We start from the raw sequence: 21576 nt of genomic DNA on the forward strand, positions 1-21576 counted from the left end.
CGACATCAGAGTTTTACCTAAATAAGTATTTACTCACTAAGTACCTACTTAATGGTTATTTTATTCGAAAGCGGAGAGTGTTATAAGTGTGCATTTGTGTTTTAAGGGAAAAAGAGCAAATGTCGACGAAGCGAAGAGTAATTTATTTTTGTGAACTGCAATATTTAAAAAAATGTAATTTAAAACTTTGTTAAGCTGAATCGTTGAAATAAAAGTAAACTAGGTACTTACCAAAAAATAAAATAAAAAATATACTCTTGAAAATGTTCATCTGCATTCTGCAGCTTCAATTTTGAGATTGTAAAATAACGATGGAACGCTTATTTGAAATGGTGAGATTTTGAGAAAATTTAATGAACATTCTCAAGTTTTTTTGGTCATATGAACAGTTAATCATGATAATGCTTATATCTAGTAAACATACTAAAAAACACACTCGTGATTTTTTTTTGTTGCCTACGAGACAAACACATTTTGCGTACCTACCATTAAATCTTTCATACGATGAAAATTAATTCACCTATAAATGAGCTTTTTCCCGTGTTTTTTTCTCTCTATTTTTTATTAGCCACTGGATAGGTAGTGGATACTAGATACACGATGCATGATATACGGTGGTGTATGGAATAAGCGGCTTCGGGGTTCGAATATGAGTGTAAAAAACCGAAAATTAGTCGCTGCGCACTAGCAAACTATTCGCAAGCAGCAACACTCCGAGTACATCTTCGAATACTATCAACGAAAGGAATGAACACCTAACTCTAGATTTTCTTCTATTTCGTTTTCGATTACGGTTACGTTCGGTACGGTTTTCCGCTCGCGAGCAGATACGTTCGAACGAATTCTAACTGTTTCGGAAACAATACCTGTAATTTCACGACAGTGAAAAACATTCATTCAACATTGTATAGTATAATTCGCGTAATGTGTACGAAATCGACGGTAATAATAAATAGTAGACATTTAAAAAACCAACATGATTGACGATATCAATTAATCGGGTTGATTGCCGGATTAACCTATTGATACGGGTTACTTCCTGTTTCTACAGGCTCCGTATTCGTATATACAGGTTTGTTTGAACTTCTTTTTTTTTCCATTCCATTGAGAATTTTTAGGACAATTTTTTTTCGACGACTTGTACTCAAATTGAAGGCTTAAATGTAAATGTAATGAATATTTCAACAGGATAAAAAGCAACAATTATTTAAGAACAACGAATCGTCGAGCAGAAAACATGCTGCAGCCTTCATGCATTTTTCATTTCGATGACACAAAGTACTTACCTAATCCTTTTTATGGTCGTGATTTCGTTTGTTTATTTATTTCTTTCATCGGAATGTAAGATTTGAAAGTGAAAAATAAACAACAAATGTTTTTTGGAATTATTTGCATGAAACAAACTACACACACATACATATAAATTGCCTATATACCTATTCTTGGGAATAAAAATTTGATTTTAAAAATTTAACAACAGACAGGTATTTCTTTGCGAATATCAAATGCGAATAAAAATACCCTCGGGTGTAAATATTTGCATATTATAAAGGTGAATATAAATCGTGCATAAGACTATAAGTAGGTATAGGTGCCTAACAATACAACCATTCGCATACTTAGGTATTTGTGATTCGAATGTAAGTATCTATATTTACTCTTTCTTTAATTGAATGATGATTTCGATCAAAGTTTCATTGTTTTGATACCTACCTACGAAAAAAAAAATTAATTTCATGCTACAGAAGGCATTTATTTGAATTTTTTGATTCACGATGTACACTTTGATAAGGTTAAAGTGCTTTGTAAGCAAAAAAAATGTTGAAATTACGTTTCTATTGAAACTGTACACATTATATTTTTTATTCAACGTCTTTTTTTTTCGCTGATTACAAGTCGTCTATTATCCTCTTGCATTCCTGCCTGTAGAAAAATTTAATTAACGTTACAAAGCGTAACATTTTCATCGAACGTAGATTTGAATTTTTTTTTTTCGTAGGATACCTACTTGAAAACTTGAATAGGTATGGTTAATTTTATTTTCATATTCTTGTTATTATATATTATACATTCTGATCAACAAAGTCAACATCTGTAGTGATACAGGATTAATTTAATCCAGAAAATGGTATACCAATAACTCGCAGCTTAATGCGAAATGAAATTTATAACTGTTCGGTAAAAAGATAAAAGAAACACGTGTTTTTGAGCGCGTGTATCAAGTATTCCACTTAGGTACTTATTTATCAAAACATACCCTACATTATTTCGGCAGGAAAATCGCGAGTATCTTGAAATGCGGAAAATCTGTACGATACTTACTTACACAAGCTATACGCAAGGATTAAAATCGTGACAAGTTAATTAAATTAATTTTTCATTACGTACCCACTTTTTGCGGTTCGCGGCGTTTAAATGCTGGTGTTTATGAACCCTTTACAGGATCCGCACGTAAGTGTAGTAATAATTGATGAAATCTTGATTGATTGATGTTAAATTTATACGACATATCGTCGCATTTCGAGCAGAAATTTACTAAATACTGGTACTTTATTTAAGAAGTTAATGGATTTCGTCTTTGTCACGAGTGAACTAACGCGTTTATTTGGATCGAGAAGAAATTTGTCGACATTGAAGCTTTTTTGAGTGATTATCATCTTATTGTTTACCTATTTATTTTTTTCATAAACAGATAGTAATATAAATTAAGAGACGAAAATTGAAACATTTTTATATATAGTATATAATCATTATGGAAATTACAATTTTGTCCATTCAAATGCGTAGTACCTACTTATAGGTACCTAACCTAGTGAACAATGGCTTTGAAGAGAATATGTCGCGTAAAATATATAGGTAGTAAATTCCTTCGTTAATGCCAAGTTGAAGATTATCTTGAGCAGTATATCGACACACAACGCTGAAACGTTGTTAACTAATTATTTATATATCAGTAGGATTTAATTTCGACTTTCCCTTTAAAATATGTGATCATTAGTAAGTATCCTACATAGGCCAACAGGGTGTGTTGGTCGCAGTTGGCCGCCTTCCATGTAATGATACTACAATCCAAAATACACAAGTGTGAATAGATACGCCGTTTGGAGATTTGAAGGAGCTGACTACGAAATGGAAAGGCGGAGGGAGTAGTGAAATGCAGAGCCTTTTACATGAGAACTATGCAATATCTACACAACATATGACGTAGACAAACTTGCCTTATCTTTCATTTCAATGGCAGGAGTAAGGACATCTTGATCGAAAATTATTGTTTTCTATCAAGCCCTTCAAGTACTTACCTTTATTTTTGATATTGATTCTCATCTTTGTAAGAACTCCGATGATGCTCGTAAAAGAACTGCAGTAAAAAAAGTTGAGAACTGCAAAATAGTGGTTGTACTTCATCAAGAATTTTCGTACGTAGGTAGAGAGGTACATACCTAACTCATCAGGGGGAGCAAAGAAAACATATTCAATTGGTGAGAAGTATTGAGTACACGTCAAGTGGTAGATTACCCAGAAAAATTTCGAAGTCCCTAGTGACACGGGAGGTTGAGCCAAGTACCAAATTAGTGGTATTTCTCTGTTTAAATGAATGGCAATTTTTTTTACAAATTACTATAGCTGATAATGTTTGGTAAATTGGGAATTTTTGATGAATTACATGCTGTCAGGTTTTAGAGAATTACTACCTACAATCTTTCATTAATGACTAGTATTTACCTACCGGTAATTTTTTGGTAAATTACTGGTAACTTTTTGGTAAATACCGATGATTTTTTGGTAAATTACTGGTAATTTTTGGTAAATAATTGGTAATTTTTTGGTAAATCACCGGTAATTTTTTTGTAAATTACTGGTAATTTTTGGTAAATCACTGGTCATTTTTTGGTAAATCACTGGTAATTTTTTGGTAAATCACTGGTAATTTTTTGGTAAATTACGGGTAATATTTTGGAAAATTAAATACTGGTAATTTTTTGGTAAATTACTGGTAATTTTTAACAGAATACTAGTCTCATTTCTACTTTTCCAGCAAACTTTTGATAGGTAATTAATTTTTCGGTAAATTACTGCGGTAATCTTTAGAAAAACTACCTATAACTGGTTACCTAGGTATATTTTTGTGATAGATCTATAATAAGTGCGAGTAAATCACTGGTGAAGTGGTGACCTCATGTATTTTACTGGTAAATTCTATTGAGTTTCTGAAAAGATCGATGTCACAGACTTTTGAAAACTGGAAGAAAAAATTTTGGAGTTCTTACCTATCAATAACAGTTTATACGATCAAGCTGCTAGAAATATATGTACCTATCCATGATTTTAGATTCAGTGTTGTCAGTTTAAAACAGTACTGTGTGTTCAAAACGTTTAAAACAGTGTTTTAAACGTCGAGAAAAAAAAGACTGTGTTTAAAACACCAAAACAAATGAATTCGTGTTTTAAACGCGTTTAAAACACATTTTAAACATGTTTAAAACACGTTTAAAACACACGAGGATCCAGCAGTTTAAAACCATGTTTAAAACAACAAAAAAAAGTTTGTTTTGTCTTTTTTTTAAAAAAAAAACAACGTTTTTTTCAACACTATTTAGATTTTTTAATTTCAACGTTTAAAAGTTGTTCTCAATGTCACATTTGAGGAGACCAGTTTGAATTTTTCAGACGGGGTGTATATTTTTCAAGTTGGAAGCCTCGAAAGTACATACACGTAGAAAACCTCCAAGCATTCGAACACTCAAATTAATTTTTGTTTTGGGAAACGTTTAAAAATTTATCAGAAAAGTTTGAATCTTGCTGTAGGCTGCACACCGTCAACAATTTAGAAAATTTTGATTATGCTGCATGAAGGGTTGTATTTCATTCTTTTACAATGATCCATTTAAAAAATGAAAAATAAAAAATTCAGTTTTTCTCCCGTTTTAAGCACGAAAACAATATTTTTTGAACTTTTTACGAGCTATTACTCCAGTCATGCTTGTTTGCCTATTACCCTGAAAATGTTATTTTAGTCTAACAAAGTATTGAATTTTTCATGACAAAATGAGCAAAGCACGCTGCAGCCATATTTGTCATCTAAATAAAATTTCATAGGTAAATTAATCCTCGCCCAAAATATATGTACGCGTAAAAAATGTCCTCTAGCTTGCTAATTAATTAGATTATTTTCAAAAGGAACTAATTTTATATCGACATAAAATAAACCTATAACGGCTATAACGTTCGTACGTAAAATAGTTAGCTAGGTACCTATACCTTTGTAATCTATAAACAGCGAGCTTTTAATCCGATGTTGTTTTATTTGAAAAATGAGGTATTTTGTTGTATGAAATTCATCCTCCATAGAATTTGTCCTCTTTTCCTCTCGAAAATTTACCGACCATTAAACAAAAAATTTTTCTCATCAATGACCAATTTCACGTTTCGACGGTTTCCGTCGAAAATAGGTACCTAATTATTTTTTGGGATCTTTTTTTTCGTATTGTTCTTGAAACAATCTTCGACCTTTGTTCCTTTCTTGAGACCAAGTTCAAATATTTTGTATAAACATATTACGTCATTGTAAGTAATACTTTTCATAGTTGTTTATTGTTACAACAAGCTATTCAGTATTAAGTAGATGGGTATTTGTGAGGAATGGAAATAAGAGGTTTTCATCTTCTTGATGGTTGTTATTATTACTTACTTCTTTTTTCGTAGGTAGGTAAAGGTATCCACAGTTAAGCAACATTCTCACCAACGCTTTTAGATTTGGATGTAATTTTGTTAAATTTTCACTCATGGCCTTTCATGGGAATAAAACTGGCGTTAAAAATTACACGCCAACTTGATTGTTTTTGAATTCCGTATAATTTCATCAAATATTGTAATCATTTTTCTCACAATGACGTCACGAATAAAAGAAAAGTGCAAATTCAAGAATTAGTATTACGCCATTTGAAAGTTGATTTTATCCTCTTTTCGAAAAAGTTACCTACTAAGAAAGTTTTCTATAAAACTTCGTCCTTCTGACGTTAAATGAAAAAAACAAACAAAATTAAATAAACAAAAACAGCTTAGTGGAATCATCAAAACGCAGGTAGGAAGGTCAAAAGTAACAATTACCTACACAATTTATAAATGACCAACATATTATAGCTTTTCAAATATTTAATTTGAAAATAAAGACTTTCAAATGATATCTAATATTCTGAATTTTTTCGTGTATTTTAGGGGTATGGAAAATTTTCAAAATTTTAGCTGTTTTTTCGACTCTTTTAGATTTTTTGATGAAATTTTTTCGCAATTTTTTAAAATGAAATTTCTATTAAAGGCCGATCAATACTTCTTGGAGAAAAATGTTGATCTAACCTTACTAATGTACCTACATAATTATATATCCTGTTCTACACAACTCACCTTTAAACAATTTTTAATGAACTATGAACACACATAAGTACATATTTTATTTATAGAATGTGATGTAAGACGTGTTGCGAGTACGTAGTTCACTTACATACGTACTTACATTAGAGCAACTCAGGCCCGTAGCCAGCGTAGGGGCAGCCGGGGCAATGCCCCGGCTAGAAAGGCTGTTTGCCCCAGGTAGCAAAATCAAAAAAAAACACGTTTGCCCCGACCAGCAAAATCAGAAAAAAAAATCAGAAAGTACAAAAAACCAAAAACTCAACAATGTAAAATTATGGTTACGTTCATGAAATGGCTACACTAGCATGAATTGCATTTGATAGCTCGATGGCTCGCTCGATGCGTTCACTAAATTTTAAATCAAAAATTTGATATGTAATTTGAGTAAAAATTAGTAATTTGTGAGGATTAGAGATCCAGTACATCTTTTTGCAATTTTTTTCGAAAAGTGAGACTTTCACTTTGTGCAATTTATGGCAATTTTACATAAAAAATTGAGACTTTTACACTACGAAAAAGCTAAAATTTTCAGCAATAGGGAAGACCTATGGACAATTTTTAAGAAAGAATGAAAATTTTTATAATTTTTTGCGAAAAACCGAGAATTTTGACAATCTTAGCAAAAAGCAAGATGGACTATTTTTGAGGAAAACCACGAATTTTTGGCAATCATAGGCCAAAAAAATGATTATTTTTTTCGCAACCTTCGGTTGAAAATGGGAGAAATTTCGGTCATTGACATTTTTTTCAAGCAAAAAAGCGGAATTATTTGGTAATTTTTAGAAAGGGAAATGGATATTTCTTGAATTTTTTTTTACCAAAAAGTAACAATTTTTGGCAAGAAACGAGGATATTTTTGAAAATGTTGACAAAAAGTGAGATTTTGAGCTATTTTTGGCTATAAAAGTGTATGTATAAGTAGGTCAACTTTCTCAAATTATTCACTTATGGATATTACTAGCATTTTTTTCTCATCAAGTTGAATGCAAAAATTGAATTTTTGAAATTAAAAAAAAATAATAATAATTTGGAAAACCAAAGTTACTTATCGAAAAAGTAACCCAATTTAGTAACTTAGTTTCTTGAAAAGTGACCAAGTACGAGCCCTGAGTGAGGGCAAAAGTTTGTTTCGAGAAGTAAAGTTTTTTCAGGTGAAAAGAGCGTTTTTTGTCTTAACATTTCTTTAAAAATTTGAATAATATATTTTTTTAATGTTGTTTGGACGCGAGTCAAATTTGACTATTTTACCTCATGACAAAATTTAAACAGAAACAGTCACAGCCAAAGAATTATTACAAGAGTTTCACAGTAAATCGCGCAGATAGCTGTATTAGACTCAACCCCAGCATCACGCATTATGTATAATCTTTTTCTGAAATATACACACTCATTCTGTTCATTTTTTTAAAAAATTGTTTTGGAATAACGGATGGTTGAGGGGGGTTTGGGGGGGATGTTTCACATATGTTCGAGCCTCAAAAAGTGCTGCCCCAGCTGATATTTCCTTCGCCCCAGCTACAGCCAGATTCTGGCTACGGGCCTGGAGCAACTATAATCAAAAATACAAAATATAGTTACTATTTTCGTCGTTAAATAAATTTTAAAATATATTACCTACTCTCAAATACATAGAATCGACTTAAAGTAGATGGTATTAAATTCTCAACAAAATTCCTAATTCGAACGAAAAAGACGAGCGCGTTAACAACATTTTATAATTTAGGACACTTGAGCAGAATACCTACCTTGTAGATAATACAAATATAAATTTCGAATATTCATTTACTTTCTACGTTTTCGCTCTTCCTACCATAACATTGTTTGTTTTTGTCAATTTTAACGAATTAGGGTAGAATTTATTTCAGAAAACAAAAAAGGTTAAAGATTAATTGAAACATTCCATTCGAAATTAGATGTACCGTATTTTTTTTTGACTAGGAAACCTTTGAAACGACGTGTTTTCTGGAAAATTACGGATCTATTGTGGAAAGTTTATCTTCTCGGTCTAATTGAAAAATTAGAATAATTTTGTCTCAAAATGTTGTGTTTTCTTCACTGGTATACCTAGTTGTTTTTTTGATAGTAAACTTATATAAAATTTATGCAGTTTCATTTACCTGAGCTTTGAAGTTTAATTAAAAATGTAAAATTCGCAACAAGTGGTTGTTTATCCGTCAGATAAACAAAGGTTCAGTGAATCAAAATACGAATAAGCTCCCGTTTTATCGAGTGATCGAGAAAAATTCGTTTACTTATACTCTCTTCTTACTATGAGCAGGTACCTACTTCATGAAAATTAAATTATCGAAGATACCTACCAAAGTAAATCCGGATTTAAAATTCATTCTTTTTTTTTTTTTTAGTTTACACTTACTTCATGTATCTACATCATCTTTTCTAGCACGCAATTTCCCCACCTTTATCGTAAAAATTATTACGCAAAGCATGTAGGTACTAGGTACTAGGTAGGTATAGTCTAAGATTTCATATTTTTCTTGGCAGAATCAGACTCAGTTATAGGTTCACTGACGATGATCTCGTAAAGATCGAAACGTGTCCTTTTCAAAATGAATTTGTGAGTTTCGTGTCCGAGAGGTGATTGAGTATAGGTATTTGATTCTCGACTAATGTTTCGTGAAGAAAAGTACTATATGTATCAATTTAATTTACTTAAAAACAAATGCCCTCTATAAACCGAATACCTCCTCAATAATTTTAATAAATCGTCAAATGCAAAAAATCTCCAATTTCGGCATTGTTTGTTACATTTTTTAAAAAGTACATACTTACAATAAATATTGCCTTTTGCTGTTCTCAATGTCATTCTGATAAAGAAATTCTCATCATTGCTACGAATGAATAGGTAACCTAGTTAAGTTTCGTAAGATGGATAGTACTTTACATCGAGCTATTTTGCATTTTGAAAAGGTCGAAGTTATTTACCTACCTATCGAGAAATTTACCAAAGACCAAAGAAACATCCGTCCGTCATTCCAACACGTTTCCTTAAAATATTTTTTCGTATTTCGTATTGTATATTACTTGGGTACTTATTTATTCGAATGTGGGTATCCTTATAACCATTGACAATTTTCTTTTCGCCACCAGCTGCAACATTCGTCAAATACGCGTCCTTAATTTATAAAATGGAACTAATTTTATTTCAAATTTTACACACTGCGAGTTGCATAAACGAGCTTTTGTTAATCGTTGAAAATATTTCCACGTTGCCTGAAAGATACGAAAATTCATCAAAGGGATACTTCATCTCGTATTACGAGAAATTCACCCGCAGTCAGACGATAAATTATGAACCAACATTACGCCGGGTATTTTGAAATATAATAAAAGCAAACGTATAATAAAAATGTTATTCGAGATTTCTCCGCGCGAGTTAGAAATTCATAATTTACGTTTAAAATTTTACAGTTAATCAAATTCAACTTATTTATTCATTTATTTATTTTGCTCGTCGGTTTTCATTCTCACACCAGGGAGTAAGGTATATAATGACAGCAGGAAACATCACATAATATCGTAAATTTCATGACACACAATAAACCTCCAAATTTACCCACGACAGTTCCACAAGTTGCTATACCATAAAGAAGTAATATAATTCTCTATTGAGCTTTATTTCTCTAAGAAAACAAAAGGAAAAAATAAAAAATAAACAACAAACCCTCATAAAGTTTACTGTTTCTTGGCAACTTTTACCCCTGTGTATCCTTGCAAACTTTTCGCAATACTTCGTAATTCCGTCAAAGTTCAATTATTTCTTAGCAAATAAGTAAACTAATCGAACGAATATGGAACCAAATCGGTAAATTATGAAAATAAACATTAATTTTATTCGATTGTTTTGTAAATTTCTCGTCAACATTTTGAAAATTTTTGTAGGTACCCTTGCTAGACATGAAAGGTTTCTCTTTAAAATATTTATACTTTTTTTAAATTAGAATTTCGTCCATTTAAGCAGGTAGGTAGGCATTTTATAATTATTTGAGAGAAAAAAACCTGCAGTTGTGTTGGGAAAAAAATGTTCATCAAGAAGTAACACTTGGATATGATTATCTTTTTGAAATTTTAGATTTTTAGAGACGATGCCCATTCATTAACGTATCATTTTTTTTCTACTTATTTTCAAAGCAGATATGGTATCGAAGAAGACTGAATTATTCAAAATGTAGGAACTCAAACTAAAAGGAAAATTGAAATTTCGTACCTAAAATTAAAAACGTATCCACCAATTTACATGTGGTGTTGGCTGTTGGCGCTGAACACATTTTTTCGAGTTTTTGGCCTAATGGGTTTCGAGTTCAGAGTTTCTAAATTTGAATTTCGGGTTTGGATTTCTAGCTCTAATTTCAAAAAAAAAAAAAATCGTGTTTTGTTTGAACCGCGATCGAAGAAAGTTTCGAGGTTTCTGGGTTCGAGTTTGAGTTTGGGTTTCATCAAAAGTAGATCCAAGTTTCGGATTCAATTCAGGGCTTATGCAATCTATCAATTGTTCAAAAAAACCATATATTTTTCAAAAATTCCACTCGAAGTGTCTGCTTTGAAATCTGCTGAAATGTGGACAAATCCTTTAGAGGTCAATGATAAGCCACAACTCGATTTTTAGCTGCCCAAATTTGATTTCCGCGCCTGGTAAAGTTCGGTTTGGGGGAATTAATATTAGGAGACTAATTTTCATCATTTTTCTTGAATAAATACGATTTTTTTCTCTTCAAAAACATGACATAAATATCAGAAAATGGTCAATTTTAAATTTTGAAAAATTCACGAAAAAAACTAAAAATTCAATTTGAGCAGCTAAAATTTTGATTATGGGGTTTTTAGAGCATGCTATTTCCAAAAATTGTGCTCAAAATACTTCTAAGGCCGAGTAAAAGTTATTAATGAATGAATGTGATAAATATACTTAAATCTTCCCACGGCCAAAGCTGGCATCTTTTTTCATGAAAATAAATTAAAGAAGATGTAAAATCTACACCAAATTATTAATCGGTCAGAAATTTATGAACAAGCTCAATTGAAGATACGTAGAATGAATTTAATCGGCTAAATTTGCGTATCTCCAATATACCCTTTTATCTCTCTTGGTTGGTGTATTTTTTGTTTTTTTTTTTCTCGCAACCGATGCTACGTATATAAAAAGCTTATAAATATCCGTTAAGTTAGTATTACTTTTTTCCTGACTAAAGAAACAACGTAATGTTTTGTTATCTTTTAAAGCACTTACACGGTATATAATTCGCAAATGTTAGTAATATTTTATACTATTTTACTTTTATTACTGTACCCTTAGTTCGTAAACTTACCAAGACTAGGTACCTACCTATGTACTATACCTAGAAGTTTCGTTTCAACAAAATCAATTGCGTAAACACCGCATATCCTACCCATAAGATGTTACTTTCCAAACAAGTAGGAAATAGAAAATAAATTAGGTTAATTACCTAATTTGTTGATTTCGCTCTTTGTTCTTCTAACATGCGTACAGATTAGGCAGTTGGTAGGTAGGTAGGTGCATACGAGTAATATACTACAAAGGTTCCTTATTACCGACCCCTTTATTTCACTTCTATTAATTATTTCGAAATTCAATTTAATTTGCATTTTTAGTGAAAAGCCAGCCACAGCCGTGTCATTTCAACGTTACAGTAAAGTCTGCATAGTGAAAATTTAATTTTCAATTTTCGCTTTGTTTCTGTCGCGGTTTTTGTGGGGAAAAAAGTCGCGTATATTTTTTTAAAATCAACTTCGAAAAAAGATTAAAAATATGTCATAAAATATCTACCTCTCTCTCTCTCTCTCTTGCTCTCGCTCTTTATAATGTAGACGCGACCAATGCGTGAATTTTATTCATAGTATAGATAAAGACCACCATGGGCCGAATAAAAGCGTTATAAACCACACACACTAGTCCTTTGTAAGTATGAACTAAATTTCTATAATGAGCATTTGATCCTCATTTTCAGTACGCTACCTCTAACGTAATAACAGCGGAAAATACCTAACCCATACATTACCCTGAATTTCCAGTGTTTGTAATTTAGTATTGTGAAACGTTTTTCATTTTAAGAGATTTTGCATGGTGAACGTTGCTCGCCGCGTTAATGAATCCTGCGGTAATATGTTCAGCTGCTTAAAAAATTTCTGGTCGTGTTGTATCGTCGGCCTATACCTTCTCGTGAAAAAAATACTGAAAGAGGAAAAGCTTTCAAATAATTGGTACCATACCTACGGTTTTGGGGTTTTTAATTTAAACGTTTTGATAGAAAATCAAAATTATGTGTTTATAACTTCTTTAATGTATGTTACAACTCGAGTTATGATTTTCCAAATTAAGTAAGTATCTGAGGCATGTAAAGATTACACTATAGGCAACTGCAAATTTATGTCTGTGTTGAAAATGGGCTTAATCGATAGTTTAGACCCAAAAACAAAAAACAGATTGAGGGTTTTCAATTTGAGTTGTTTTTACAGTCCGAGGACCGGGAGATGGCCAAAGTTACAAAAATGGCCGTTTTTGCCCTATTTCAAGAGTGTGTAGCGACATCAGTATTGTTTTGCGAGAAAAAAAACGGTGATTTTCGGATTCTACGCACTTTTTTAAGTAAACTACTTTCCCAGATTTTTGATTTTTGAAGTTTCAAGCGCATACGGAGGATTTTTATTTGTATAATATATTTTAAAACTCGGGAGCGCGCGAAGCTGGCGTTACTCCACCACGTAACCGTGGCGCGGAACTGTGTTCACCCGGAGTTCAAATTGAATTTTCCTTATTTAGAAAAATTAGCAGGGCTTCAAACCCGTACCCGTACCCGTACCCGAATACCCGAATACCCGAACGAAAATCCAACAATTTCTGTACCCGAACCCGTACCCGTACCCGAAAAATGAAATGAGGAATACCCGAACCTGTACCCGAACCCGATAGAGACTATTTAGAAACCAAATACCCGATAGATCGGGTACAGTTCGGGTATTTCACCTAAAATACCCGAACCCGAACCTGTACCCGAACGTTTAAAATTTTCATACCCGTACCCGATACCCGTACCCGATTCTCTGAGAAATAAATCTGTACCCGTACCCGATACCCGTACCCGAAAACGTTCGGGTTTGAAGCCCTGAAAATTAGTCTAATGCGCTTGAAACTTCAAAAATCAAAAATCGAGGAAAGTAGTTTACTTAAAAAAGCGCGTAAAATCCAAAAATTACCTTGGTTTTTTTCGCAAAACAATACTGATGTCGCTACGAACTCTTGAAATTGGGCAAAAACGGTCATTTTTGCAACTTTGACTGTCTCCCCGTCTTCTGACCAGAAAAACAACTCAAATTTTAAAAACATCGCTCTGGTTTTTGTTTTAGGGTCCAAACTATCAATCAAGTCCATTTTCAACCCAAACACAAAAAAAAAGTCAAAAAAGTTGCCTAGTGTTAGAGGAGAAGGTACAATTATGGACCCAGGTACATACATGATACAAATATGAACCCCCCCCCCATGGTTTAGTGTACAACTACTAACGCTGCGGTCATGCTGAGTACTAAAAAATTATGTTAGTAGTGTATAGTCCGTTCTATACTCCGTTCCATACTCCGTTCCAAATAAGAAGCGCAACTTTTTCAAGGAGCAAAACATAGGGTCCACAAGAACAAGCAAGGTGGAGCACTACGCTATACCAACGAAATTGATAACCGGTTTGCTTTTCATTGCTGCGTAAAGTGGTTTACCTCCAGTCAGTTCCCCAGAACATCCCGCCTGTTGGTGTACTGCCTGGTTGCAGTTTGCACTTCTTATTTGGAACAGACTATAGTATAGGGCAAAACGCTCTGACATCACAAAGCGTATAAGTGGTTGCGGATCTTGATTCCCCTTACATTCTGTAGGCTTCAAGCTAGTGATTGTTCTGTTCACTTTGCATTTTGAAATGCCAAAACTTTTAAACCATCTCGAGGATCCCATTATTTTATCATTTATGGCTCTAAATTGTAGAGAATTTTGTGCCCTTTCCAATGGTAATAAGTTTTTTGAAATCCTCAAAGGTCTTCCTTGAGGAAATTGACTTAAGGAGCAGAAAAATGCGGCAAAATTCAACTCATTGTTCTGTCAGCTTTGCAAGTTTGCACTTTGAGGTGGCAGATCTTTTAAACCAACTCGAGGACCCCATTATTTTATGGTTTGAAATTGTAGAGAATTTTATCCCCTTTCCAACAGTACTACATTTTTTGAAATCCGCGAAAGTCTTCCTTGAGAAAATTGACTTGACGAGTTAAAAAAGGTAGCCAATTTAACATATTGTTTTGTCCACTTTGAACTTTGAGGCGGCGGTAAAACTTTTAAACCATCTGGAGGACCCCATTATTTTATGGCTCAAAATTGTAGAGAATTTTGTTCCCTTTCCAACGGTACTACATTTTTTTAAATCCTCAAAGGTCTTCCTCGAGAAAATTGACTTGACGAGCTGAAAAGTAGAAAACTAGAAGTGAACAGCATTGTTTACAGCTAGACTTGTAAGGGTTGTGTTGTAAGGTTTAGCCTACCATTCACAAGGCGCATGTATGCAACCTGAAATGCGCGTTTTGCCCTATTGATGATCCAAGTACTTATTTCAGATCCATGCATATACATACTTGGGTCATGGGTGTCTCTCATCAGCAATTATTTTTTTTGCGCATTATTTTCTTCCCAATGGAAAATTTTACAAGTTTTTCATTCGGTAATTCATCAACTTCAAATAAAGTTTGGAAAAAAAATTATTAGCGAAGTAAGTAGCTTACAATGAGTACTTTCAAAATATACTTTCATATTTGTCTTTACTTCAACTGATTTTCATAATTTTTTTCATTTTTCATAAACTGAGCCGATTTTTTACATGGGTATAAATATGGACCCCTAAATTTTTTTTCCATCTAATTTTGATTCAATGGTTTTTAGAATACCGAGAAAAGAAGACAAGTCCAAAGCAGCGAAAACATCTTTAAATAAATTTTTGTACAATTTTCTGAAATTTTTATTCATTTTTTGAGGGGGTCCATATTTGTACCACTTTATGTCACTTTTCTAAATTTCAAATTTCTCCGTGAGTTTTCAACAAAAAATTTTTTTTACACAATATACTAGAGTCTTTGGCCTTTTGAATGGTATATTCGAAAAAAAATTTTGATAATTTTTTCTACCCTTTAAAGCCAAAAAGCTAGAGAGGGTCCATATTTGTACCTTCTCCTCTATCGTTAGAAATGTAGTAAATATCTTTGCGCAGGCAGTTTTGAAACTTCTGCACGATTTGATGCATATACCTTCCTATAAATTCGGAATGAAATTATGTCCTATGACTGACTATGAGATATTCACTAACGCATTCCTTCGACTTAATCAATACCTACTTATCTACTCGTATCCTATGTGCATACATAAGATAACATGCTCGCTGAAATATTCATATGGTAAAATATAGGTGTCCTATCTCCAATGTGTTTATTCGTGGTTAGCTTTAATACCTTCACCTTATATCCATGTACCAACACCAACAATGTTTTTAGTCAGTTACTGAAGTTACCTGCTAATACACTGAGAAAAATCACTTCAGTAAAAATTACTAAAAACTGTAGTAAGGGAGACCTCTGGTTATCTTTTTGTAGTATTTACTACATTTTATAGTAGATCTTACTGAAAAACATAGTAAAAATTACTTTTTGTACTACATTTTATGGTACATACTACTAAAAAATGTAGTAAATTTTACAAAAAGGGTAACCAGAGGGCCACTTTATTAAATTTTACAGTAATTTCTACTAAACAGTTCTCTCAGTGTACCTATTCGTATTCCCCGCCAATGAGATGTTCAACTAAAAATCTCGCAGCTTTCCGCTCCAACTTCATTTGTAGGTATTTATTTCCTCATCTCTGCCATCACTTGGTGTCTCAATATCTGTTGTGATTCAAATTTTTGAGATATTAATGATTCATTGCGTAATGCAGGAAAAAATCCACAGAAGGTAAGCATTAGGTATACGCAAACCAAACTTGATTGATAGAACGAATGAATAATGCGTAACATCGTGTGACATTTCCCAGATTTAATAAAAAATTAAGCTAAGCACTTTGACCCTGGAAGAGAGTTCTACGTAGAAGCCGAATAACAAGGTATCTATCGTAAATTGATTAATAATTAAATTTATCCGTCGAAGTGTATTTTTTCACGCCAAGTGCAACAGAATTTACCTACCTACACGATCATAAAACGTAGGCATTGGTACCTATTTCATTCAATAAACATCACACATCAATTCACAATTCTGCAGCAACCCAAAGTCTCAGACCAAATTTACAAATTTAAAACTATGCTTTTTCCAAGTTTCGAAAGAATAAATTATTGAGTAATATCGTTCAATGTTGAACATTACTTCACATCTTCAATTGCATTTAGGTAGGTAGGCACATATTTTCTTATAAATATGCACCACTGAAGAACAATAGATAGATTTGTGTTCGTATATGTACAATACAAATAATTATGTATAATTGATTCATTTATACTCAACGAGTCAAAGAATACCCAGATATACCTATGTGATACGCTAGATATTTCTCTATTTGATTCAAAAATCCAAACTGAAACATTTACATCTAGTTATGTTGAAAAATGTACAAATCTCTTTCATCTAAATTCTAATCTTCAGCTCAGAAAAACAATATAAAATAACCAATTCCGAGGAATATTTCGAATTTCCCGAACGAGTATACCAAATAACATACTTAGAGTCTAGGTATAGGTACTACATACCTACATGTGCAATTTTTTTGATATGCAGGTACTTTGTAATATCGAGACAGTGATGTTATCTATATGTAAAAAGAAATAATATTCGATGTTGAATACTTTTGTCCTTTTGAATCTCAAACTCTGCAAATCTATTTACACGAACGTATGTACTTAGTTTAAATTGCTGCATTACCACATGAAAGACAGCCAAATGCGACTGACACACCCTATATGTACATATACGAGATCTATCCTGCATATAGGTATTATACACACAGATGTAAAATACGTATAGCGTCGGTATCTGCCTACTTTTCCTGTGCGAAATTTCATGTGGAAAAATTAATTTTAATAACAAAGAAATGAGCAAACAAATGAAATTACTCAAGAATATAATCATTTAACGAGCATGAAATCCGCTTATATGAGTTTAATTTACCCGCTAGTTTCGTATATATACCTTATGTACCTTATAAGTATGAAATTTTAATAGGTAAAATAAAAAAATATTTATCTGAACCTATAGTTCTAGTATATACCTACGTACAAAGCTCCTTCAATTTATAAATATAGGTAGGTACCTGTACACGATAGGGTATTAAGAAATGATAGAATCTACACTACGAGTATGCGAATCTCTTAAGTCTTAACTCACTTACGTATATTCCACAGTTGTATGGAATTTATTTTTCGTCAATTCCAACTTTAATAAACTTGAAAACAAAATGACAATCAATTCGAGAAAAGTGAAATACCAACGGAATCCTTTGTTTGAATAGCGATTATCGCACGGATATGTTCAAGTACGCGAATAAATGGGGGTCTTTAACCGTCGACCAATTTCGAAAGAGCTTTAATTTTTCATTACTTATTCCGAGTGGTGATGTTATCCAATATCTATTCTGCAAAATTTATGCGCGCGTGAAAATCTAAAAGCGGGTTGTGATGTTTTTTTTTCTCATTGAATATTGAAACGGTACATGATAAAATTTATGAAATGATTGCTTCTTACTACTATGTAATTTAATTAGGACCATCTTCCGCTAGTCAATTTCAAAATCCCAGCCCTCGGTCGATTCACCGCCTAAGCCCGGCTACGCTCTTTATGATTTTATAGGATGAGAAACCATGGGTATTACTACTTATGCTATATCAACTACCGAGTGCTCATTTTTAAAATTACAATTTGATGGAAAATTTATTTGAGAAGTCGATAATTATCTCGTTGAACGGAAACTCATTCAATTTTATTCATTTAAAATAATTTTCTTTTAAATAAGGTCCGGAAATTCCATTTTCAAGATGCGAGTTCTAGTGTTTATATAATTAAATAGGTACGTACCTAGATAGGTATAATTGGTTGCACGATCGCACAACAGGTACCAATCTAACGTAAGTATAAAATGAAGATTTTTAGAAATTACCTATCTTCTATCACACAAAGAATCCTTCATAAGGTTTTAAGAAAATCGCTTTGAGCTTGAACACAATATGTACTTACTTGATACTTACTAAATACTTTATGCTTTTTACACAAACACTAACGTTGAGAAGAAAACGTAACGATGTGACGCAACATGCGTGCAACAAAAAATACCTACCGGTAGGTACGTTAAAAGGTTATAGACCGATCGTAGGTACCTCTAGACTCGTATTTTACGCTCGAACACGAACCTTTTTTTCAAAAATTTCGTATAAAAGATAATATAATATTGCTTTCTGCAGTGACTTATACTTTTTTCAATTTTTCACATTCAATCAATCAAACGCGCAATGTAGATAAATTTGAACATTATCCGTATTTAAAATATTTTATCCCATTCTTCTACCTATCAAGGTAAAAAAAATAAATAAATGAATAAATAAAAAGGAAATTGATGGAGATTTTAAGCAATCCATTTTTTCTATTGAATAGTTATGATGAATGATGTTAAGTATGATAAAATGCAAGAAAAATGGTCGAATAATGTTGAAATACGTTTCGACAACATTTTAAAACTCTCAATCATCTTTTAAATACGAGTAAAAGCCAAAGGAAACGTTTTAAAAAGTATACAAAAACTTATAATGATGTTGCATTATTTTCAAGCGTGGGCTAAAGAAAAAAACTCTTTGAAAATGCCCAAGATAAAACAACACAATGTGGTAAGTGAAAGGCCTTATGTATACAAAGAATGTAAAAATGTTGATAGGTAAAAATATTTTAATTAAGTACGCAAAATCAGCTATTTTTTTACATTCGATAATTATATTTTTCGATTAATGAAAGGTCCAGTCAAGAACTCGATCTCTTGAATCAAGAATAGGTATCTGCTATCTGTTTCCAAATCAGTGCGATAATGATTTAGAAAACAAAAATTCAGATGACAATGTGCAACGTGTTATTGAAATTCATTTTGAAAGTAAGAAATAATGTGGCGAGCTCAACGTAAAATAAGTAGGTACATATATCTACTAGAATTTTCATCATGAAATTTTCAAATTATGATGGAGTGGTAATGGTGAAAAAAATTTAATAACTGAATCAGTTTAAATAAATTGATTACAAAAGAATGGTTCATTATTTTGTTGAAAACGCAAAAATAGTGCATTTTTGGCTTGGGTACCTACTCGTAGTTATAATAACACAATTTCCTCAACGCTAAATTTTTGTAAACCTAAACTTCAAAATGCTGTATATCAGCGATAAATTCACCTAGATAATTCTGGTTTGTCTTAAAAGATTCTCAATAGTCCGAAAAAAACTTTTTGGCGAAAAAAAATTTCACCTCGCGGACTTATTGTAGGATTTCTCACGTTGCATCACAAATTATACCTACTTAACGTATTAAGAAGACATTTCCTTGAGACCACGACGAATCGAAACAAGTCAGATCACAGGGCAGGTATATTATAGTTTTTCCTTTGACGTCATGGAATACGTTTTTTTTCAATTTTTCCATAACATCAGCCGAATGAAATAAAATTTTGAATTTTTTATTCGTTACAATAATAAACCGAATGTCGCTTATTCACTCAAAATATCAATTCGAAATGAGGAAAGTTGACATAATAAGAGAATATCCATCGTTTCAATCCATTTAAGGATTGCTATTCACTTAAGTTAAACCTAAAGTACGAATGCCTACTTATTACTTTGTACAATATCGTTGAAACACCATATGAAAAAATATTCCTGTAGGATCAAACGATAAAACTTTATACCAACTCGATATGATCATATTGGAGGGTGTTTTTTTACCATTCGATTACATCTTTGGAAATAAATTCACATGTAGGTAATTCGAAATTTTATACAGAAAACAGCAAGCATAGTATGTCTCAAGAGACTTAATCGTATATTGTTGGCACTGGTGAAAAGTTTAATAAGAAGGTACCTATCTAATGAATAAACCTGCTTATATTGCTATATTCTTTCTACTTTCAAAATATATCTACACCTGTGGACCTGAAACCAATCTTGATAAAAAGTTATCTTCACCAAAAGTCATGTACATAAAAACCAATAAAAAACATTTCCAGTTGAATTTTTTCTCAAAAGGAACTTTTTTTTTCTTTCTTTATCTTTAAAGCGCCAATTCAAGAGATGTCTTAATTGGGTTCTTACGTTTTACCTACCTATACCTACCTAACGAGTAGCAATTTTTCCTTTTTCATTTTGCTAATTATTAATTTAGGTGGGCTTAATTGAGCACAGAAAGGTATTTACTTTATGCACCAACTTGGATATACTTTGCCCCTTTAAAATTAAAATAACGACCGGCCAAAAAAAGTAATAAACAAGATGAATAAAGACTAAAGAGAGAGAAAAAAAACAATAATGTTCAAAAATTAAAAAGGAAAATTTTAAATGATATTAGGAAACATTAAGCTACACTTATCGCAATCATGATGTTTTGACTTTGCGAACGCAACATTATTAAAAATTCATGCCACTCTCATAGTTGAGTTTTTGGATTAAATTACGAGTCAAGTTTATCGCTTTAATATAATATGTACTAAATTCATGTTTTTACTTGAATCTGCTGTTTATTTATTAAAACATTCCCAAATAAATTCTCGAGTGGTAAAAAACAATATTCGTAAACACGCTTGATACAGAATCAATTCTGAAGAATAAGTGATTGCAGCGCAGCGTAATGAATGTGAATGTCAATTCCTAGATTAAAAATACGTAAAATGTATTATCATCGAGTAGGTAGGTTGAGGTGGCAGGTACAGATATGCACGCACATTTTATTTCCATCTAGAAGAACAGGTACATAAAAATTTCCTGTTATAAACTTATAACCTACCTACATATTATGTGCCCATAAGAAATGTCCTTTCCAAGAATTCAAATTTATTGGCCATTCAACTTCATTCTGATGTTGAAACATTAAAATTGACG

At 32.1% G+C, this 21576-nt stretch overlaps 1 protein-coding gene across 3 annotated transcripts in view; it reads left to right on the forward strand.

The window, feature by feature from the left end:
• The first annotated feature begins 730 nt into the window (after positions 1-730).
• Positions 731-21576, forward strand: part of LOC135831600 (5-hydroxytryptamine receptor-like) — a 112311-nt gene continuing 91465 nt past the window's right edge. For 2 of the 3 annotated variants that reach the window (XM_065344208.1, XM_065344209.1), the window contains exon 1: positions 732-1072. The gene's annotated coding sequence lies outside the window, so the exon portion shown is untranslated. Of the gene's footprint in view, positions 1073-21576 lie in introns of all 3 variants that reach the window. The other variant, XM_065344207.1, reaches the window with a different exon arrangement.

The sequence above is a fragment of the Planococcus citri genome, chromosome 1, assembly GCF_950023065.1.
Source record: "Planococcus citri chromosome 1, ihPlaCitr1.1, whole genome shotgun sequence".
Classification (NCBI taxonomy): Eukaryota; Metazoa; Arthropoda; class Insecta; order Hemiptera; family Pseudococcidae; genus Planococcus; species Planococcus citri.